Below are 21,444 nucleotides of genomic sequence, written 5' to 3' on the forward strand. Positions count from 1 at the left end.
TGTTTTGTAAATAACAGCCTTTCTTTGGGCCCTTTGGTCTGTGATCTGACTCTGGGGTGGGGTGGGGTTGGGGGGGTGGGATACCAGCTCCGGCAAAGGACTGCTCTGTTTCTTACGGATCTTTGGCAGGGTCTCACTCAGAGCTTCTTCTTTTTCATTCAGCAAATATTTTCTGGGCTCTTGTTTTGTGCCAGCTGCTGGGGTGCAGGAATGAGCAACAACACATGGTCCCCACCCTCCAGAGACTCAGATTTAGGACAAAGGACTGACTTTTGCAATAAAGTGTGGAAAGAGTGGTGACAAAGGAACACATAAAGGCTCTGGGAACCCAAGTCTGACCCAGACTGGGGAGAAAAGGGAAGCCTTCCTGGAGGAGGTGTCAACTATGCTTAGTCCCAAGGGAAGGTTATGATTTAGCAGAGACCAAAATATATTAGGATCCCAACAGGGAATGATGACATACTCAAGTTTGGATAATTTGAGAAAGGTTTGTGTACAAAGGGGTTATTTGCAAAGGTGTAGGGAGGGGACAGAAGAACACCACAGACCCCACAGACACCCAGGGCCAGTAGCCGCAGAGCTATCACCACCTTTAGGCCAGAGGAAGTGGGGAGGGGTGGGGGATTTTGTACTCTGGGAGGAAAGTGTAGTACAGGCCACCTTGACAGGAGGGACCTCCCATCTTGGACCGGCCAGCCTGATACAACCTCACCTTACAGAGAAGGATTAAATACCCTGTCCTCACTCTTTCCTCTCCTTGAATCTCCGCTGGTGCTCTCTATTGGCAAAACTCAAGCAGAAGCCAGAGAGCACTGGGGTTTGTGGATGCAATCCTACAAGGCAGTGTGGGGCCCTGAGCAGGACGGGAGTGCATCTGAGAGGCAAGCCGAGGACCTTCAGCATGCTGGCCTAGGGCAGGCATCCCCAAGTAGGGAAGCGTTTGTGAAGTCCCAGAGGTGGGGGAGAGGCTGCCTGGTGGGGAAATGTGTTCTTGAAAGCTAGGGCGTGGTGGAAGGGGCCCTTCTGAACATTTGGAAATTTAACCCAAAGGCAAGGGGCTCGCTAAAGAATTTAGGCAGGAGGTGATGTGATTAGATTTGGGGTTTAAAATGGCCACTCTGCCCCTGGTGAGCAGATGGTCTGGAGGCCTCACTTCGGACCAGAGACCGTGAGCCTGAACCAACACAGTGGCAGTGGAGAGAAAAAGAAGTGGATGGATTTTGAGAAACTTTTAGGAAGTAGACCCAAAACGTGATGCAGAATCAGATGTGGTGGTTGAGAAAGAGGGAGTGTCAGGGCAATGCCCTGGTTTTTCACTTGAAGCTGGGGCAGGGAAGGGAGCAGTCTGGCTGTCCAGCTATCGCCTCGTGGGCTTTGCTTTCTGGATTCAGGGGACGGTTTCGTTTGGCCCTTGTTAGTAGGACCTTAAGCTTTTAAGGGGGCTTTGCAGGGTCAGGACGCCACAGGGTTGGCCTCACTTCACCTGTTTTGGGAGCAAAGCAGTGTAGAGAGCAAGAGAAGATCCCCTTTGCTGCCACCCTGGGGTCTCCCGAGCTGAGACCTGCTCCCATCCAAACTCCTGCCTTTCCCATCTGGAGAGAGGATGTGTTTTCTTTTAATGTGCTTCATTGCAGGGGCAAATGAGGCCCAGCTGAGGGGAGGGAGCCAGCACTGACGGCCGAGTATAGCTCTGCAAGCTGGGGTGAGCACTGGGGGCCCCGTCATCCTTAGTTTCCTCCCCCAGCTCTCCTGAAGGCCCCCTCCCCAGGGGCTCCTAGTTCCTGGCCAGCAACTCCAAAGAATCTGCTCTGCAGTAACAGGTCCCATTCCTTGGAGTTCTCTGCCCAGGAACCCGGAATAATTTTCTTTTGTTTTAGAGGGAAGTGCTGAGGTAGTTCTTTCATGTTCTAAGAACTTGGGTAGTCATGGCAACCCATAAGGGTGGGGTGGGTGAGGTGGGGGCTTCTTAGCAGCGTTTCGTTTCAAATGCCAGATTAAAGCAAAAACTTCTTTGGAGTTTGCCTCATTAAGACATAGCTGGATGCAGGCTTGCTGGCTGATTTTCTGGTTCAGGACTTCGCGCGTTATATTTTGCGTACATTTTCTCACCTGACGGGCAGTCTTCTGGGTCTTCCTGAGAATTTTGGCTCAAAGACGTCTCCAAGATTTTCAGCTCATTCCTGGCAAGAGAGAGTTGGTGGGAGTGTTTCCTTTGTTCCCATCCACCCCCCTCCAGTCCTGTAAGCCCCTTTCTTACAAAGGGCCTGCCACTTAAAAGCAAAAAGAAGGTAACGTGTTTACTGAGGATTTTGTTCAGTGTATGAAAGGAAAGATGTTCCCTGAGCAGCCGTCGTGCTCTGTTCCCACTCTGGGTCCAGGATCTTTCTCCCAGAGTCTCACCTGGCCCTGGGACCACGTGGACCAATGCTGGCCCTGGCTCTGGGGTCCTAGAGGGGATCCTTTCCAGCTGCTGTCTGAGGGACGCCAGGAGAAAATGAAGGTGGTAACATCTAACCCAGAGACTGAGCTCAACTGCATTTTTCCTGAACTGCACTGTATATCCTGATTTGAGGCGACTTCAGCGTTCTCTGTCGCTGGGACCAGACACCCCATCCCACCCTTGTCCAAGCCTTCTTTCCCAGCAGGGAATTCCAGTTCTGACCCCAGAAGATACCCAATCACATCGCAGTTGTCCAGGTGTTAGCTGTACTCTTTCCCAAGTCTCCTTATTTATTCCTGCAAAGTATCTCCTAGGTTCACCGTGTTGTTCCTGTTCTTATTAACAGCCCCAACTATTGAACACTTACCGAGAGCCAGGATTTCTAGGTGTGTCACCTAATTTAATGGTCACCGCAAACCCTGCGAGGCAGGTACTATTATTCTCATCTTACAGAGAAGGGAACCGAAGGCCCAGAATGCTCATTTGTCCAGAGTACATTAGCTGCTAAGCGGTAGAGCGGCGTCTGTCTGTCTGACGCACGCCCATGTCCTTTCCACCACAGCATAGCCTGGATCCTTGGCCACCACCCCGACTCTGATCCCCTCCTACAGATCATGGCAAGCACTGTGCACAGGCCCCACACCTCATTTCCTCCCTGCTCCATCCCAGCCAGCATGTAGCCACTGAAAGGTCTTCCTTGAGCTCCTTTCATCGCTCTCCAACTGGGCTCAGTTTTGTGGGTAGAGAGACCACGGCTGTTTTGTTCGCTACAGCGTCTATGGAACTTAGTCCATAGAAAGTGAGCAATAAGTACTTATTTACTTTCTGAGTCAATAAAAAATACCTCTTTCCTCCACCAGCCCTTCTCTTCTTCTCTGTTTTTGGGTCCTTCCCAGCCAGAGCCACTGCTGTCCTCCACCATCAGAAGTGGCTTACCTGGTTCCTGAGTCAATACTGTCCAGGCAGGTGGAATCCTATTGGAGCATGTGAACGTGTTAGCATCCATTCCCACGGAGCTCCCATAGCTCTGGGTGCTTCTGAGTTTGCAGGGAAAAAGTTTTTCTGCTGTGATAAATCCAAGATCTGGGGCCCAGGGGGTGAGTACCAGACCCTAATATGCCCCTGGATCCCATCCTTTCTTACCTCCCTCAACTATCAGCCTCGTCTATAATAGAGTAGCCACCTTTTTTTTTTTTTAAGATTTTATTTATTCATGAAAAACAGAGAGAGAGAGAGAGAGAGAGAGAGAGAGGCAGAGACACAGGCAGAAGGAGAAGCAGGCTCCATGCAGGGAGCTCGATGTGGGACTCGATCCCGGGTCTCCAGGATCAAGCCCTGGGCCAAAGGCAGCACTAAACCGCTGAGCCACTGGGCTGCCCATAGAGTAGCCACTTATTAAGCACCTACTGGGTTGGGCACTTCACATACATTATCTCCTTTAATTGTCATAAAACCCTCAAAAGACAGATATTAGCATCTCCATGTTACACCTGAGGAAACAGGCTTGAAGAGATTGCATCACTTGCTAAGGGATTCACAGGTAGGCAGTGGTGGTCGGGGCTCTGAGCAAGGGCTTATCTGAGGTTGGAACCTTTGTGTTTTTTGTTTTAAGGATTTTATTTATTCATGAGAGATACAGAGGGAGAGGCAGGCTCCCTCTGGGGAGCCTGATGTGGGACTTGATCCCAGGACCCCAGGATCAGACCCGAGCCAAAGGCAGACGCTCAACCCCTGAGCCAACCAGGTGTCCCTGAGGTTGGAACCTTTGTGATCCTCTTTTCACTGCCTGTCCTCCCCAGGGGTTGAGCTTCTGCCACCATCAAACCTCTGAATCCCTCCCCATTTCCTGGGAAGCTGGCAATCTCAGGAGCTAACAGTCATAATTAGAACAGGTACAATTTTGTGAGCATCTGTATGTGCCTGAAGCCCCACAAAGGACTTTATTTAATCTTCAGCCCTATGAAGTGCTTGCAAGGAAACTGAGAGACGTTAAGTGCTGCCTCCTCTGTTGTATGTCCCCGCAGTGAGGGAGCAGGGATGCAAACCAGGCTGTCGGAGTCCAAAGCCCCTGCTCTTTACTACTCTTGCAAAAGCTGGCTGACTGTGCTTTCCTCTCCTCACCTCACCCCACTTCTAGCTGAGGCCCAGCTGCCCAAAACCAGGTTGCCCTTGCCCTTTAGCCCTTGGACTCCAGTTGTCTACCCCACCTGCCTAGTAGACCAACCTTCCAGCTCAACCCGGACTGAGCTGCATTCGCTTGCCCCTCCGGTTACTGTGCTTAGCACTGCTGGCCAACCTGGCAGGCAAGTCAGTTCCTTTGGCCTAGCTCCCTCCACACCCCAGGCCTTGTGCCCTTGCCTGTGTGCGGAGGTCCCTGTGTGATTCTCCCTACCTGCCATCTCCCCGTGAGCTGGATGGGCTAGGAGAAGCTGCTCCTACACCTCATGGCTTTCTAAGGAGGTTTGAGTGAGTCCAAACTCTTCTGCTTGGCTTCCTGGGCATCACATAGCTGCTCTGCTTCTCTCCACCAGTGACAACCCTTCCCTGTGGCCCTGGGAGCCCACATTCTGGGGCCAGTCCCTGTTCTCGGCAGAGCCTGGCTCAGGGCTCTCTTGGCTTATGCTTCTTAGGCTCCCTACTGCCCTGCTGAATGCTGCCTCCCCCACCTCTGGCCCTGAAGGAGGGATGCCCCAAGCCTCAGCATATGTCACCACAAGCCAGCTTGGGGCCTGCCTGGTGACCCTCGTCCAGTCGCTTCTCTTGCCCCACCCGATGGGACATCATCCAGCTTTTTTTTTCTCAACATCTTTCAACTTGGACTCTGTTCCACTTAGAGAAGAATCACTCAGCTAATAATTTATGCTTTGGGGCCACGTGCAAGACACTGTGTGGAGCACTAGGACCTCCCAGCTGCCTCCTGCTCCCTGACCCCACTGCCAGCTATGCCTACTGTATCTTCTGCACCTGGTTTTTGCTGTTCTATGAGCTTCCACCACAGCAGACCCCTCCCTTCCCCCCACCTCACCAAAGGCCTCATATGCTCTGAAACCTGTGCTAAGGTCATTAGGCAGGGCTCTCCAGGGTCCTCTGCACACAAAGCAAAGGATACTGTTGGCGTGGCAAACTGGGGTAAATGGAGGAACAGCTAAAAGCCTAGGAAGAGCTAGCTGGGAGGCACAGACACCTCCGGCTTGGCTCCCAGGGCCACAGGGATGGATGAGTTTCTGCTCACCGGGAACGCATTGAGTTGAGAAGCTCTCCTCTAAGCCCTGGCAATAAAAATAATAACCCTGTTTTTTTTTTAATTTTTATTTATTTATGATAGTCACACACACACACACAGAGAGAGAGAGGCAGAGACATAGGCAGAGGGAAAAGCAGGCCCCATGCACCGGGAGCCTGACGTGGAATTCAATCCCGGGTCTCCAGGATCGAGCCCTGGGCTAAAGGCAGGTGCTAAACTGCTGCGCCACCCAGGGGTCCCAATAATTCTGTTTTATCGAGTGATTCAAATGCGGCAGGTGGTATGGTAGGCATTTATATTGCCTCTGATCATCTAAGGTAGGTCATCATTAACCCCATTTTACAGATGAGGACCCAGGCTCAGAGACTCTCAGCAGCTTGCTCGCGCTGAGCCTATGATGTGCTTAAAGTCGGGGTCCTGGGATGAACCCTATGGCATTCTTTGTCTCCCTCTGAAGGGGCCAGTCTTGCAATGAAAGAGGGCTCTGGGAGAGCAAAGCTGCGTCTGATTCGTCTCTGCACCCGCACTCTGCCTGGCATACTGCGGGTGTTCCATGGCCCCTCTCCTCCAGGTGCTTCTGGGAAGCCCAAGGTTCCCTAGGGGCAGCTCTACTTTGATCCCAAAGTAGTAAACACAAATACCTTCCCCAAGGCGGAGCAGACCCCTTACCTGGGGGGCATGTTTGGGAAGAGGGGCTGACCTGCCACCAAGTGGCTTGGTGGCTGTGGCCCTATAGCAGTGGGGTGTTTCCAGGTCAGAGGCTGTGAGAGTCCCTATCTCTTTGTTCCTCCTCAGCGAGGCACCTCCATACACTAATGTCCCTGATCATGGCCTCGAAGAATCTTTCCCACTGTAGGTACTGAGAAATCTTAGGTATCTCTATCTGTAAAGATGATCCTGTCTTCATACCCAACTCCTCATGGCAACCCATGGCAATCCTTGAGAGAGGGAGAGGCTCAGGGAATTGAGAAGCGGGTCCTGTTAACACCCTCCTGCCTCTGTTCTATTGCATTTAACAGTGTGAGGAAAATGTCACCCTAGGAATTGCTAAGCTGGTCCCATCTCTCCATGTATGGATGGTGAAGCCAAGGCCAGAAGAGAGGAACTCTGTCGTGCAGGGTCACGCAGGGAGAAGAGGCAGAAATACCTTGACTCCCCAGCCGGTGCTCTTCCCACAGATCCGTTGCTTAGTATCAACTCCGTTACCAAGGTGCTGCCACCCAGTTTGGGGTTCTGGAGTTTGCTGATTTTTCTCAGCTGCTTCTCGGTTGGGGGACTCTGCACCTCACCTCTGGGCAGTGGGGACTGGCCGGTAAGGGTACCCCATGGGTCCCTGTTGGCCCTTGCGACCTGGCAAAATGGCAGTTTGTGCTCACGTGGCCCACACTCCCTCTGTTCCCCTGGTCTGGAAGCCTGGTGGGAGGACACTTGCCTCTATTTTGAGGACTGTGGTTGTTATGAGCCCATTAGTGGCTCAGACTTTCCATCCAGTAGAGGGCTGTGCTCTTTGGCCAAGCCAAGAGCCTGGCTGTTCCTCAGCCTGACAGGACCAGTAGGGTTAACTGGGAGCCGCTCTCCCCTTTGTCGTCACCATTTCTCCCAGAGCGAAGGAGCAAGCTTTCTGCCATCTACATATTTTCAGCGGAGTTATATTTTGCATAAAGTAAACTTAGCAAACAGAGAACACAGTGAGAATATATTTGGCTTTGAAGCGTCAGTGTTCTGACAGGCATTTCCTATTAGCTATCTCTGAGCCGACCAGCCGGGCTGGGTTTTGCTTAAGTGGCATAATTCTCCTGCAGTGGAGACAGCTCATTCATTAGTCATTCCAAAAGCCAAATACAAAATATCCTTCTCTAAGCCAACTCCACCAACCAGCTCTGCAGCCGGGGTGGAACAATGAAACTATGCTGCTTACCGGGCCTGGCAAAGGTCAGCCCGAGAGCCACCTGTCTGCCTGGCTTTGGAGGACGGCTCTGGCTGGAGTTCTTCATTCCCTTTGGAACAGGAAGGACACATCTTCCTCTGGTTGGCCCAGGCCTGGGGAGCCTTTCAAAGGGTGGGCTCCAACCCATTTCACTACTGAGTCATTTGCAACAGCTCGAAGCTCTGATTGAACCCTTTTGTTTATTTATTTTTTTTCTTCTAGGTCCTAGAAGCTAAAGGTACCGGTTCTTAAAGGAAGCAAAAGAATGTGTCCCTACCTGCTTGGGTCTCTCAGCTGAACTGAGCCCTTCCTTGATTGGCATCTCACGTGTTACTGCTTTTAATCCCTGTGCAGTGAGGGCTGGTGTTCCCATTTTACAGATGAGGAAACATGAGCTCAGAGAAGTGAAATGATTGGTCAAAGGTCACACAGCAAGGGTTCAATCCTGTCAGGCTCCACAATGAATCCTCAGTCATCATTTGGGATGATTATCTGAGTTTAAAGTGAAAATGTACATCAGGGTGAGGGTCTTCTCTTGACTTTGAAAGAACTAAGCCTGGTATGGTATCCAGGCACCCAGGGTAGGGGTGCTCTAAAAAGCCAAGCAGGGAAGGCATGTTGCTCTGAAAGGAAGATTGAAGGTTGACAACACCCTGGGGTGGGAGTTGGGGGTGAGTAGTTTTGATGGGGGCAGAGCTTGGTTTGAGGTAGGCCAAGAGCTGGGACCGGAAGAGAGACAGGAAAGGAGGTTTGGGGGTGCCATGGCCCAGCTGGGGATTCCACACATGCCCCACTGCATGGGCCATCTGACCAAGCCTGACCAAGCCAAACGCCAAGGGGTAAAGACTCCACTAACATCCAGTAACTGAAGGAACACCAGAGGGGTACTGAGAATGCTGTTGTGCAGAAGTGAAGAAAGAGCAGGAGGTTGGTGTCAGACTCCCCGGAGCACCTAATTAGCACTCCAGGTGGACAAACACACTCACAGGTGCCCAGGCCAGCGTGGAGAGTTGAGAGAGGCAGGCCAAAGCAGAGAATATATATATATACATAAGCTAGGAATGAGAATCTCAAGGTCTTTCCAATGCAGACCTTCAAAGCTAAAACTCTTGAGTGGTGCCCTCCTTAGCCTGGCATTAAGACCTTCCTCAGGCTGGCCTCAACTCACCTCTTTAGTATCATTTCCCATCCTCCCACTTTCTGTCTCCTCTAACCCTTACTATTTGTTTTTTTCCAAACATACATAGCACTTTACAGCTCTTCCACATGCTATTTTCTCTGCATGGGTGTCATCTCTTTCATCCATACCCCCACCTGGCAAACTCCTACTCACCCTTCAAAACCCTGCCTAAATGTACCCAGAAGCCTCCTCCACCTTTCTGGGATAACTTTTGTCTGTGTTCCTGACCCCTTGTCTACAACTTTAGTAAACTATTGATTCTAGCCCACTGTCAGAGACCCTGTCCAGTGATCTCCCTGGATTCCCAGGACCCAGTGGAGAGCTGGTATTTGAAAATTACTCAGTCATTTGATAAAGCAGTGCAGCCCGAATGGCTATAATTTGAAACATGTGCCACAGGATCACTGTGTGTCAGACCTGGAAGAAAATATGCAGTTGATCCAAGTGAACCATTTCTCTGATGTTCGAACCCCTCATCTGTGTTCCTAGTTTGTTGTAATGTACACAAACCACCTAATCTAGTAACTGGCATATATTAGATGCTCAATGAATGGTAGCTGTTGTTGTTTTTCAGGAACTCAAAATGGACCTAGGAGGGTCCATAGAATACAGGCTCTGGAGTCAGGGCTACAGCTCTGTGTCTAAGACCCCAAATACTTTGGACAAGTCATTTCAGCCTTTTGAGACTTCAGTTTGCTCACATAAAAAATGAGATATATAACAAGGGGCACCTAGGCGCTCAGTCGTTTGAATGTCCAACTTTTGGTTTCTGCTCAGGTCATGATCTTAGGGTCAAGGGACTGAGTCCTGAGTCGGGTTCCAATAGGGAGTCTGCTTGAGATTCTTTCTCCCTCCCCCTCTGCTCCACCCTCTGCTGATGCATGCATGCTGGGGAGATGTGTGTGTGTGTATGCACATGCGCATGCACTCTCTCACATAAAGAAAAAATGTGTTTTTAAGATTTTTATTTATTCATGAGACACACAGAGAGAGGTAGAGAATAGGCAAAGGGAGAAGTAGGCTCCCTAGGGGAGCATGATGTGGGACTTGATCCCAGGACCACCCCGGGATCACAACCTGAGCTGAAGACAGACTCTAAACCACTGAGCCACTCAGGTGTCCCTCAAATAAATAAAATCTTAAAAAAAAAAAAAAAAAAAGAGTGAGAGATATAACTAGATGGCCTATAACTGGGTGCCTTTCAAATTTAAAACAAAAACAAAAACCAAAGCAAACATCACCAATAGATCTTAGGGATTCCAGTTCTGGTCTTCCTGGTGTGATCTCAGATCAGAAACCAGGGAACCAATCCTGACCTTCATGGCTTCCTGGGGGTGTGCTCTTCCCTCAGGCAGTGCCAATCCTTAGGGAGACAGAAACTGCTCCTTGTCCAACTCCTGGCCAGTCATACCTTCTTTAACATTCTGGTGAGGGAGGGAGGCAGTCTGTCATGGAGCTTGTGGCAAAATCCCTCTTTCTCCCCCAAACACAGGCTATGATTAGCTGTGTCCTCACCACGAAACTGCAGGGGTGTGTGCGGGCGAGTCACAGATGTTCAGTTCACATTTATAGAGTGCTTGCAAGGTGGGGGGTGCTTCGTGGCTGTCAGAAGCACCCCAGTTCCCTTTCCCAAGCCCAGCAGTTGTTGAGACTTTAAGACCCAGGTATATGGGTTACAGCTTTTAAGAACCCTCCTCTGATGACCACTAGCTTCTAGGCAGCTCCTTAGGCCAGACCTCTGCCATTCAGAGCAGGTCCCCTGGAGGTGGGCAGGGACTTACCCCCATTCATATCACGTCCCCACCCCATCCAGGAGGGCTGTCACAGGGTCAGGCCCAGGCTCTCTCTCTTGATCCCTTCTCTCCCTGTCTCTGCCACCCCGGGGGCTGCTGCAGAGGAATCAGGTGATCTCTCGAGGAGTGGTTGGTTTGAACCTTGCAACCTTTGGGGGCCCCTGTTCCTACCACCCCTTCACACCTCAGGCTCATTTTTGTGACTGCTGATGTCAAGCAGGGCTGCAGCCAGTGACGCAGGAGTCCTTGCACCTCTGGGCTTTGTCCTTTATTACCGAAGGTCACCCCCACGCTCCCTTTCCATCCTGAGATGGAGGATCTTGAGCTGCCAGCAGGAGCTGGGAAAGAAGTGGAGGCCTCTTAGGTGGAGGCATCCTGGCAAGCAGGCAAGTCCCAACAGGCAGACCAGGGCTGCAGCGTGCAGACAATGAATCACCCGGGTCCCCGCTGCTTACTGGACAGAGCCCGAATAATGACAATAATAATAGAGATCCAGGGTGCTGTTATTAACTCCCACCTCTCCTCCCAGGATGGTATCTCCTCCATCCATCTGACAACCCTCAGGGCCAGGGAGGGGCTAAGGGCAGAGATTTTGTGGCCCTGTCTCAAACAGGGGGAAGCTGAAGCCAGAGTTATTCTCCACTGAACCTAGGTAGTCCTGAGAAAAAGATACTGCCTCCTACTGTCAGCCCAACGTCAGGAGAGTCCTGTGGGCTCATGATTAGTGGTCCTCCACACTAGCCAAGCTCTCTAGGCTCAGAGAGGGAAAGAACCTCCCCCCTCCCTTTTAGTTCTGCGGTCTATCCTCTAACCCTTACTTACATCTCTACAGGGTAGGGATGATTATCCCCATTTTAAGGATGAGGTATCAGAAGTTCAGAGAGGTTGGATAATCCTCCCATGGTCACACAGCAAAAGAGTGGCAGAGTCAGGATTTGAACCCAGGTTGGTTTGACTGTGCCTTCCCAGCCTCCTGTGCAGCTATGCCATCCACGGTCAATAATCCCAGGGTTTCCAAGGCTGGCTTCGTAGGCCTTTGGGCCTGGCCTTTCTCCATTGCCTTCCCCTCCTGGACTCACTCTATCTCAAGATTAGGGCTCTTCCCAGGGATCCCTGGAGGCCAGCTTTCATTTTCATCTTTGAGCAGTTGTGGAAAAGTCAAGACTCAACACTTTAATTTTGGGGTCTTAGTAATTATCTGGTATCCACCACCCACTCAACTCTACCACTACTTATTATAATAACAACAATAATAATTTAGAGAAGCAGTGATGATGCTCACAGCATTCACAGATCCCCCTTAGGAGGCCGGACACACATAAATATAGCCCCACCCTTTTGAAATTTCAGACTGGTCCTAGATTGGGAGTCAGGGCTATTGGATTCTGGCCTCAGTTCTGGCAAGTTTAGCCGCAGATCATATGGCCGCGTGAGCCCCTAACTCCCTCTGTGCCTTCGTTTTCCTCCCAATAAAATGGGGTTAATAATTTTGCAAGATGATGTGCTTTTAAGCTTCTTGAAAGAATGTCGTAGTAAGTTTTTTTTTGTTTTGTTTTGTTTTTTGTTTTGTTTTTTAAGCATCACCACCCCATATTTGCCATCAGAGGACCCAAGGAGTCTGAGGCCTCCAGGAGGCGTGATCTTCCTGCTCCGATCTCTCCCCGCTCTGGCTGCCCACCCCGTGGGAAGGGTGCTGGGTCAGGGCTGGGTCGGTGCTGGGGGGCAGGGGCTGATCCCCTGGCTGCAGTGGGAGTCTCGCTTTTCCAGCCCTCATCCTCAACAGCTGCCTCTGCCAAGGCCCCGGAGCTAGAAAAAGCAAGGCCGTTGCCTGAGCGCAATAAATGGTTTTATTAGTCCTTTTATTAATGATGGTTGGTATTTGTCGAGAAGCTGGGACAATAGTTATTCCAGTAAGAGGATATTAAGCTCCCGCGGACAGACCCTGTATATCTAACGCGCTCTGGCCCCCGCCGTCCCCAGGCACTGCTTTATTACAATGCAGCACAGCCCTGGCCTCCTAGCAACTCCAAGGGAGAGAGGGGTGGGGGAGGTAGGGATAAGCTGGCCTCGTTAAACACACAGGCCTTTTCAGAGGTTACCATAAGCCAATGGCAGGAAGCTTTTCCTCCCCCCGCCCCCCCTCAGCTTAGCGAGACTGTGATTTTTTTTTTTTTTTTTTTTTTGCCACCTCTGGGCTCTTGGCTATTTTACAGCCAGAGCTGCTAGTGATGAGTCCGTAAAGGAGGAGGACATCCTTGAACCATTTGTTAAATTTGAGTCCATTCCTCTTCTTTGTTTTCAGACATTTTGCATTACTTTTTAAAAAAAATAACACACACACACATAGTAACTACTATATGCTGGCAGTGTTCTGAGTGCTTTTAAAATACAACTTTATTCACTCCTCATAATGTCCCTAGGAGGCAGGTATCCCTATTTCACTGATGAGGAAACTGAGGCCCAGAGAAGTTAAGTGACATGCCTAAGGTCGCACAGCTAATAAGTAACAGAGCCATGTTTGAACCCATAGGCAGTTGTCTCCAGAGTCTGCAGTCTTTATCTGAAATTTTAAAACTGAGTCTGAAAAGAGCTGGGAAACATTTCTGAAATTCATCAGCTTTATTGCATTAAGCAAGGGAATTAGGTATTTTCCTGTAGGCGATAGTATAATAAGTTATAACAGCAATCCCCAGAATCAGAATAGCTGTGAATTGAAAAGATCTGATCTTCTACTCTGGTGAGTACAACTCTCTGCAGCATCCCTCATCCACAATCCTCCAGCTTTTTGCCGTAGTATCTCCAGTAATGGGGAATCATTGATTCATCTGGCAGAGACCATTCTAGCTTTGGACAATCGTCACAGTTGAGAGAAAGTTCTTCCTCAGCTGGGCTGAAATTTAGCTCCCTGGAACTTATTCTCATGGACCTACTTTTGTCCTCTAGAGTTAAAGGCAGGGAAGCTTTATTTCTTGTGTATGGGTTAGGCTTTAAAGCACTTGAAAACAGCTTTCATATCCCCTTCAATCTTTTTCCTCTTTGGGGTTAAAATTCCTTAGTTCTTTCATGATCCTGGTTTGTTATAATTTCCAGATTCTTTATTTTCCTGTTTCTAATCCTCTGATGCATGAGAGTTTGTCAGTGTCCATCCTGGAGTCGTATCAAAAGGAAACAGTACACATCAGATGTGGTCCAGCAGAGCCTAGTAGAACAGGGTCATCACCTGTGCTTTATATTTCCATGATGCAGCCTAAAGTGGCTTTAGGTTTTTTGAGAGTCACATGTGCCCTTGACACCTATTGAGCATGCAATCAACTTGTAGCTCTGTTAGTTCTGTCTTCCAAATTCTGAAATTATACATCTATGTTGTTTTTTTGAACCCAAGAGTGGGACTTTACATTGACCACTGGTAAGTGTCATCTTTTGAATTCAGTTCTTTGGTCCAACCTATCATGGTTGACTTGGAACCTTACTTACTCTTTTACCCTATTTAGTGATTCTATTTTGTATCATCTGAAATTCTGACAAATATGTTATGTGGGTTCCCATTCAGGTTATCATTATTATTATTTTTTTTTTTTAAGCCGAGTAGGAGATTTTCCCAAGATTGGGTCTACAGAGAAAGATGAGGCAAAGCTGGAGTGACGTCAAAGGGATGTTTTCTATTTGGGTCAACATGAGTGACCAGCACTGTGCACTTTCTGGGGAGGTGAGTGGGGTAACCAGGTAAAGACTCATATAGCATCACTTCTGCGTCAGAGCCTGTGACCCATGAGGAGGCAGGAAGGCAAATATTGATAGCTTGGTTCGTAGATCTGATTGTTTCCTACATGTATAACCCCTGCTGACAGTACTGAGAGTTGAAATGGAGGATGTTATGAAGTGGAAGCAACGCCCTTTGTGAGGAGACAAAATTCCCAAACCAGAAAAAGCCAGGTGATGGCTGTAAGCATTAAGACCTCCAGAAGTTAAAAAAGAAAAAAAAAAAAAAAAAAAAAAAAAAGACCTTCTTGGAGCAAAGACAGAGCTAGGAAAAAAAAAAAAAAAAAAGGGAAAGAGAGAGTGCACACTTTAGCAATGCTGCATGGACTTTGAATACATTTTTCTCAGCTCAAAAGCCATTCTCTTCTGTCATTCCTTGGAGGTCACACCTAAAAGCCAAGAGAATCAGGCTGAGGCCACATCATTGGGGTTCACAGCAGGGGCTCCCTGCTTATGCCAAAGGGTGTTGGAAATCAATTTAATGTTTCAATCTCGCTGCCAGCAGCCCTTTAAAGAACTCAGCCCACTCATGCCATACACCACAGGAGTATATTTTTAACTCTCTTCCTAATATTCACCCAAACTGTTCTCCTAACCCATTGTGACCCACTCTTTTTATGTTCTAACTCCCACCCTTTCTTCCCCACAGGCCACCTCCCCAACCCCCATTAGGAGTCTGAAATGCTGTGGTGTCCTGGACACCTGAGTTGGATGTAGGGACTGAAGCGGATTTTGGTGCTTAGGGAGTAATTGTTGTTGGCTGAGGTTATGGGATTTCTAAGACAGTCATGAAGCAGAAATGGAATCAGGCTGGTAAGTCCAGGTAAGATGAGCCTGGAAGGCTAAACTGGGAGAGAGCTGGAGACCACGTGGGAGCCAATGTCTAGGGCAGAACAGAACTGTGGACACTGAACTGAAGTAGGCAGGGTTTTTATGTGGCTCCTGTGGCCCAGGCAGAGGCAAGCTTCTTGGGGTTAAGGCCCAGGCTAGGGGAGGACTTCCCTATCTCTGCGACTCCTTGCTATATACACTGTGCCCTCATGCCCACCTCAGTCTTTCTTGGCTCCAATAATGCACCAAGACTCTGTCTTAGTCTGTTTGAGCTGCTATAACAAAAACACCATAAACTGGGTGGCTTAAGCAATAGTTATTTCTCACCATTCTGGAGGCTGGAAAATTCTAAATCAAAGCACCAGCTGATTCAGTGTCTGGTGAGGTCCTGTTTTCTAGCTCCTAGATGGCTATCTTCTTCCTGTGGCCTCATGCGGCAGAAGGGGGCGAGAGAGCTCTCGCTGGGCCCCTTTTCTAAGGGCACTAATCTCATTCATGAATGCTCCATCCTCATGACCCAGTCACCTTCCAAGGGCCCCATCTCCTGATACCACCACACTGGAGATTAGATTTCAATCTATGAATGGGGGGAGGGGCACAGAATTTAGTCCATAAGGGATTTTATTTATTTATTTGAGAGAGAGCACAAGTTGGGGTGGGGTAGGGAGGGGGAAGTGGGGGAGGCAGAAGCAGACTCCCTGCTGAGCAGGTATCCTGACACAGGCCTCAATTCCAGGACCCTGGGATCATGATCTGAGCCGAAGGCAGACACTTAACTGGCTGAGCCACCCAGACACCCCAAACTTAGTCCATAATAGACCTCTTGGTCAGTTTGCTGAACTTGACGTGCATGGCACATTCTCAAATGGGTAGATACATCTCTTCTTCTCAAAGGGCCCATAATTGTGGTGAGAGATGTTCCTGCCACCTTGAGCCTCAGCTCACCGGAGCCCCACTAGGTGGACCACCCTGCCTGGCCTCTCTGCTTGGCTGGGGGGACAGGGTAGCGGGGAGGTGGTGAGCCCTTACTGGCATCAGGCACTATGCCCAGTAAGATCTGAGCTCAGACAAACGGGGAGGCCAACCTCAAAAGGATGGAAACTACTTATCTGCACAGAGCCAGCATTTCCATTAATTTAGTAAACTGAGACCCTTGTTCAGTTAAGTCATTAAAAAGAAGATGAAAGTAAGTGGAATCTGTTCTTTGGTCATATACACTGAGGGAGCACACAAACAAACAAACCCCTACAGTTTGCCCGGATTGAGTATTTCACTTTACAACGTATCTTTCTGTCACACCAATCCAGGCTCTGGCAGACCAGACGCCTTATTTGTCATTATGATTATTTGCTATTATTAGGCACATTCTTACTTGCCTGGGGGGTCTGCTTCTTTCAGGTCCAGGCTTGTGGGCCTATGTTAATATGCATGGTTGAGATATTTATTACAATCTAGTCTATCCATTTCCTATACTTTCTTACTCCAGATGATCACTAATTCAAAATGAATTAAATCCCTAAATGTAGAGGTGGGAGAAAAGGACAGAACCGGATTTAGGAAGAACTGTAGGCTTCTCTTCTGTGTTTTGCCTCAGTGTCCCAGACCCCAGTGACAGAAGAAAGTGGGCATTCCCACTCAGCTCACGGCCCCCAGCTCGGAAGCAGAGGGAAACGGGAAGATAGCACAGATGAAAACACCAGCTCCACCCAAATGACTCAAATGAAGGCGCGTCTCTGAGTCTTGGTGTTTTCCTGAAACTCTGAGGCCTGAACGTAGAAGAGTTGTCCAGCTGTCTGTGGGAGCCACAGAAATCTCCAGAAAGCTTCTGACCCGCCCCCTTCTCACTCTGGCTGTTTCCTTCTTTGGTGAGGGTCCCTATTTGCCAGAGCAGAAGGGGATTGCATCAGTCGGTTTTGAATCAGACTAAACAAAAATAAGTGGACAGCCCTCCTTGGAAAGACATAGTGGCAATTTTTTTTTTTTAAACCAACCCCTGGGTAGTGAGGCCGTACAAAGTACGTTAGAGAATGGGCTGGGATTTCAGGTATATAAAGGGGGAGCAATGTGATCACTGAATGGAGGAGGGGGTAGGAAAGCAAGGGTTGGATTCAGCCTCACGGTTCCCCTTCTCCCCCTGCAGGTGATGAGAGACACTTGAGAGACAGCAGCGAAGCGGCCTGGGGACGTGCAGGTGTGCAGGGCGGGGTGTTCCCCCCACTCCCCCCATACACGTGGACACAAGGAGGAAGCAGTGAGAGGCGTCCTGGATAAGAAAAGAAAAGGGGGTTGAAGTTGAAGGTACTCTGGGCAATTATGTAAAAACCGCGTGCTGCATCCATCCAGTCCATCGTCTGCAGGCTGCCGCTCTGGGCAGGGCACGGTGCGGCTCCCACGTTACAGCAGTGAGGGAAACCAAGTCCTTGCCTTCGGGGAGCTTCTGTGCAATGTAATCCATGGCCGGCGCTAACATCATACATCGTCTCATTTATCGACCCTGCAAAGTGGTTCCTGTTATCCCCATCCTACAAATGATGAAACAGAGGTAAAAAGAAACTTTGAATACTTACCGAGTCGTGCAGTAGAGCCAAAATTTGAACTCAGGTCCACTGGGGTCCAGAGCCCCTGCTTTTAATCGCTGGAATGTGATAGACCCCCGTGCTAGGGAGTCCCCGGCCTAAAGCCACGGGCCCTGCCTTAGTTATTAGAAACTCATCAGACAGACTAGTTTTCCTCCTTGAACCTCAGACTATCCTTCTGTAAAAAAAGAGGGGCTGGATTGGTTAATCCCTGAAATCTCTTCTGCTCTAGTGTTCTATTATTATGGGGGGAATTTCTATATTGGTACCTTACCCCCCTCCCACGTACCTCTTTGTGGAGGTAAGCAGAAGCTCAGTAGATGTTCAAAAAGAGATGAACACCCAGAGTAATGTTTCCCACACTGGGTTCCAAGGATTTCTTTCTAGGGATTCTGGAGTTTTCTGTGAGAATTTTGCTTTTGTGAGTCAGATTCCTTGAGGGAGAGACAAGCTCCAGAGGGAAGCAGCTTCTGGGGTGCCCTCCAGGCCAGCAGAAGAGGGAGAGAAAGGCAGTGGGAGGGAAGAGGGATGGAGGGGGGAAGGGCCCACTGGAGGTCTGGGGCAGTCCCTGAATGGTTCTTTTCCCATTTTGTTTTGTTAAGATTTTTTTTTAAATTTTTATTTATTTATGATAGTCACAGAGAGAGAGAGAGAGAGAGAGAGAGGCAGAGACATAGGCAGAGGGAGAAGCAGGCTCCATGCACCGGGAGCCTGATGTGGGATTCGATCCCGGGTCTCCAGGATCGCGCCCTGGGCCAAAGGCAGGCGCCAAACCACTGCGCCACCCAGGGATCCCTGTTTTGTTAAGATTATCTGTTTATTCATGAGAGACAGAGAGAGAGAGAGAGAGAGAGAGAAGCAGAGACATAGGCAGAGGGAGAAGCAGGCTCCATGCAGGGAGCCCGATGTGGGACTCTGATCCCAGGACCCCAGGATCAAGCCCTGAGGTTCAACCACTGAGCCACCCAGGCGTCCCCCTGTTTGTTTTTTAATACCTAGCCCGTCCATACCTTGCTCAGGTCCCTCCCACCTGAGGCTGGGGGAGAGGGAAGGCAGTGGGCCCATCTGGGACCCAAGGCTCAGAGCCCTGGAGGGCAGGTGTGACTCAGGCTGCCCCCAGGACTCTGTGAGGATCCAGCCAGCATGCTCCAGGGAGGAGGGACATGTTGCCAAGTGGTGACATGTGACTGAGCAAGGTGAGCACGGTCCCAGCTCTTTACCTTAACCCCGCCTCACCTCGCCTGACCGGTCAACCGCTCTAATGTGAGCTTTGTTGACTGGGAAGGTGAGGCGGCAGGAGTCTGGCTCGCCCAGCGGCTGAATGCAGCGCGGGTCCCCCGATAAGCTTAGTCAACTTATTAAATTACACAGGAAAAAATCGAGATGGAATATTAATTCTGCACACCTCTCCTTTCTGCCCGAGGAAGCTGCCTTCCTGGGTTTCACTTTTCAAAGGCTGAAACAGATATGGAGATTTCGTGCTTAATTAAAGGAGAAGAGTGCTCACTTCAAGTCTTTTCAAAACCGTGTTGGTTCTGAGCTTACTGGAGCTAGTGGAGACCCAGTCACCATCTGGCACGAAAGGTGTTAACTTGGAGTCTCTGGTCCACTCTAGACATCAGATTCAGAAACAAAGAGAATTAATTTCAGAGGCCCCCCTTTGACAGCCCCTCCCCTTCCAGCCTGTAATTTGAGAACCGATGTATTGACTTGCTAGGTATTAAAAAGTTAGGTCTGAGAGGTCACCTGCAATGCAGAACACCAGGTGCCAGAGCTCGCCCCACAGGACAGGATTATCTTATCAACCAGGCTGATAAAACCCAGGAAAGTCTGGCCATAAGGAACAAATATTTATAAGCGCAACACCTTTCAGTCCCTAACAGATTAGGCACAGAATGTGAACGGGAGCAGAGGGTGAGTTAGCAATAACCGTGGGCATTACAGCCTGGTCCCTGATCAGAACCTTCCTGGGCTTGTCCATCTCATTAAGAAAGCATGGTGAACGTCAAACTGTTCAGGAGGCACTTTCACATCTATCACCCCACATGAGCCTCATGACAGCCTGGGGAGTGCTATTATTACCCCACTTTATAGTTGAGGAGACTGAGATGCAAGGGTTAAGTGATTTGCCCATTGGCCCAGCCGGCAGGTAGGACTTGAACTCAGGTCTTCTGACTCTAGAGCCTGTGTGCTTTCCACGCTGCCATGGTGGCCTTGACCGGTACTCACCTGGTCACAGGCCCTGTTCACTTGCAGGTGAGGCAGACCAGAATCATATGAAAAGGTGAAAGGAGATGGGGCCCCTACCGGGATGGGATGCTCCAGGGGTGCTATAAAATAGCTCTTGGCCCCAAATACAGTAATCCCTCCTGGTCCCTCCCAAGGCTTGGAATTCATTCCTTTGGGTCCCAAGTCTTTTCTGTTTATTCATTCTCCCCGGGAGAAGTGATTAAATGATTAAATGCAAATGAATTAGCACAGGGGCCCTCGGTGTCACAGGAGGAGTTGCTGATTGGAAGGGTCACCTGTTTGCCCTCGTGTGGAGAGGGGCAGAGGGGGGATGGCCCACCCGGAGGAAGCCCCCTCCCTTGGGATTCCGGGTTTCTCCTCTGCCAAAGGCAAAGTCAGACTAGATGATCTCAGACAACCCTACCGTTTGGGCCTCTCAGGTGAAATCTCCCCTTATGCTCTTCTCTTTGCATCCTCAGCCGCAGGAGTGGGAGTGTTGGGAGGAAGCAACTTCTAAGCTAAGAAGTGAGTGGCTGGGGTCAGGACCGTGCGGCAGCTTGAAGGTGAGCACGGACGTGTGTGTCTGAGGAACCACGGGCCTGGAGCTTAGGTTACGAGAGGGTGAGAAGCCTTGAGAGACAAGCGGGAGCCTTGTAAAATTGCGTCAGGGAACTTGGGCTTTATCCTGACAGCAGTAGGGAGTCAGAAAGGGTTTACAGCCAGGAAGTGGCATGACAACATTTGTGTTTTAGGAACTGATGGAAATGTGCAGGCTAGATGGAGGGGGGGTGGGGGCACAGGGAAAGCAAGGCAGGAGGAAGGGCCGTGGGAGAGAGGCTCCAGCTGGACTTATTCCTGCTTCCCACCCCTTTCTTCTGCCCTGGGCTGGACTGGTTGTCATAGCTGTATTTGCAGGAGTGGTAATAATGACTGCCATTTATAGATAGCTGCCCACCCCGTGCCAGGTGCCGCGTGGGGTGCTGGGTTGCTTTGTCTCAGTTAATCCTCACAATAACCCTGCGAGGTAGGAAGTAATACCACCCATATGTTACAGATGAGAAAACTAGGCTCAGAGAGGCCAGGTGCCTTGCCCTGGGTCACACAGCTGGTAGTCATAGCAGACGGACCCAGGCAGAGAAGTGGCTCGTTCCAAGGCTCCCGCTTTTAACTCCTGGATGGCCTTCCCCTGAGGTGGCCATCAGAGGGCAGTTGGTCTGCACTCTCCAGTGACAGGATGGAGCCCTCCTGGCCAGCTTCCTGTGGCAGAGGGGAGTGAGAGCAGTCGAGTGGGTACAAATGTGATGCGCTGTGGATCTCCTTTAAGCAGATTGCAGGTTGTGTCTGGAGAGGGTGTGTGAGGTCTCTGGGAGCCCTTGGGCTCCTGAGGCTGGGTCACCTTTGCCTTTGGAGGAGAAATGGAGCCGGGAGTGGGGCAGGCTCTGGTGCTGGTGACCCTGCCCTTCAT

The 21,444-nt window shown here is 50.0% G+C and overlaps 2 long non-coding RNA genes across 5 annotated transcripts in view; one reads left to right on the top strand and one right to left on the bottom strand.

Annotated features, from left to right (window-relative positions):
- The window catches only part of LOC140622117 (uncharacterized), a 48,767-nt gene that overhangs the window by 13,604 nt on the left and 13,719 nt on the right, over window positions 1-21,444 (top strand). Inside the window, exons 2-5 of one of the 4 annotated variants that reach the window (XR_012021816.1) lie at window positions 14,993-15,166; window positions 16,769-17,039; window positions 17,315-17,716; window positions 20,459-20,542. This is a non-coding gene — a long non-coding RNA (uncharacterized lncRNA). The remainder of the gene's footprint in view (window positions 1-14,992; window positions 15,167-16,768; window positions 17,040-17,314; window positions 17,717-20,458; window positions 20,543-21,444) is intronic. The other 3 variants (XR_012021815.1, XR_012021817.1, XR_012021818.1) reach the window with 3 other exon arrangements.
- Window positions 12,943-18,936, bottom strand: LOC140622116 (uncharacterized). Its single transcript, XR_012021814.1, has 3 exons — window positions 18,761-18,936; window positions 18,040-18,152; window positions 12,943-17,696 (listed from the first exon to the last, which is right to left on the bottom strand). It is a non-coding gene; the product is annotated as an uncharacterized lncRNA (long non-coding RNA).

This window comes from Canis lupus, chromosome 31 (assembly GCF_048164855.1).
Source record: "Canis lupus baileyi chromosome 31, mCanLup2.hap1, whole genome shotgun sequence".
NCBI lineage: Eukaryota > Metazoa > Chordata > Mammalia > Carnivora > Canidae > Canis > Canis lupus.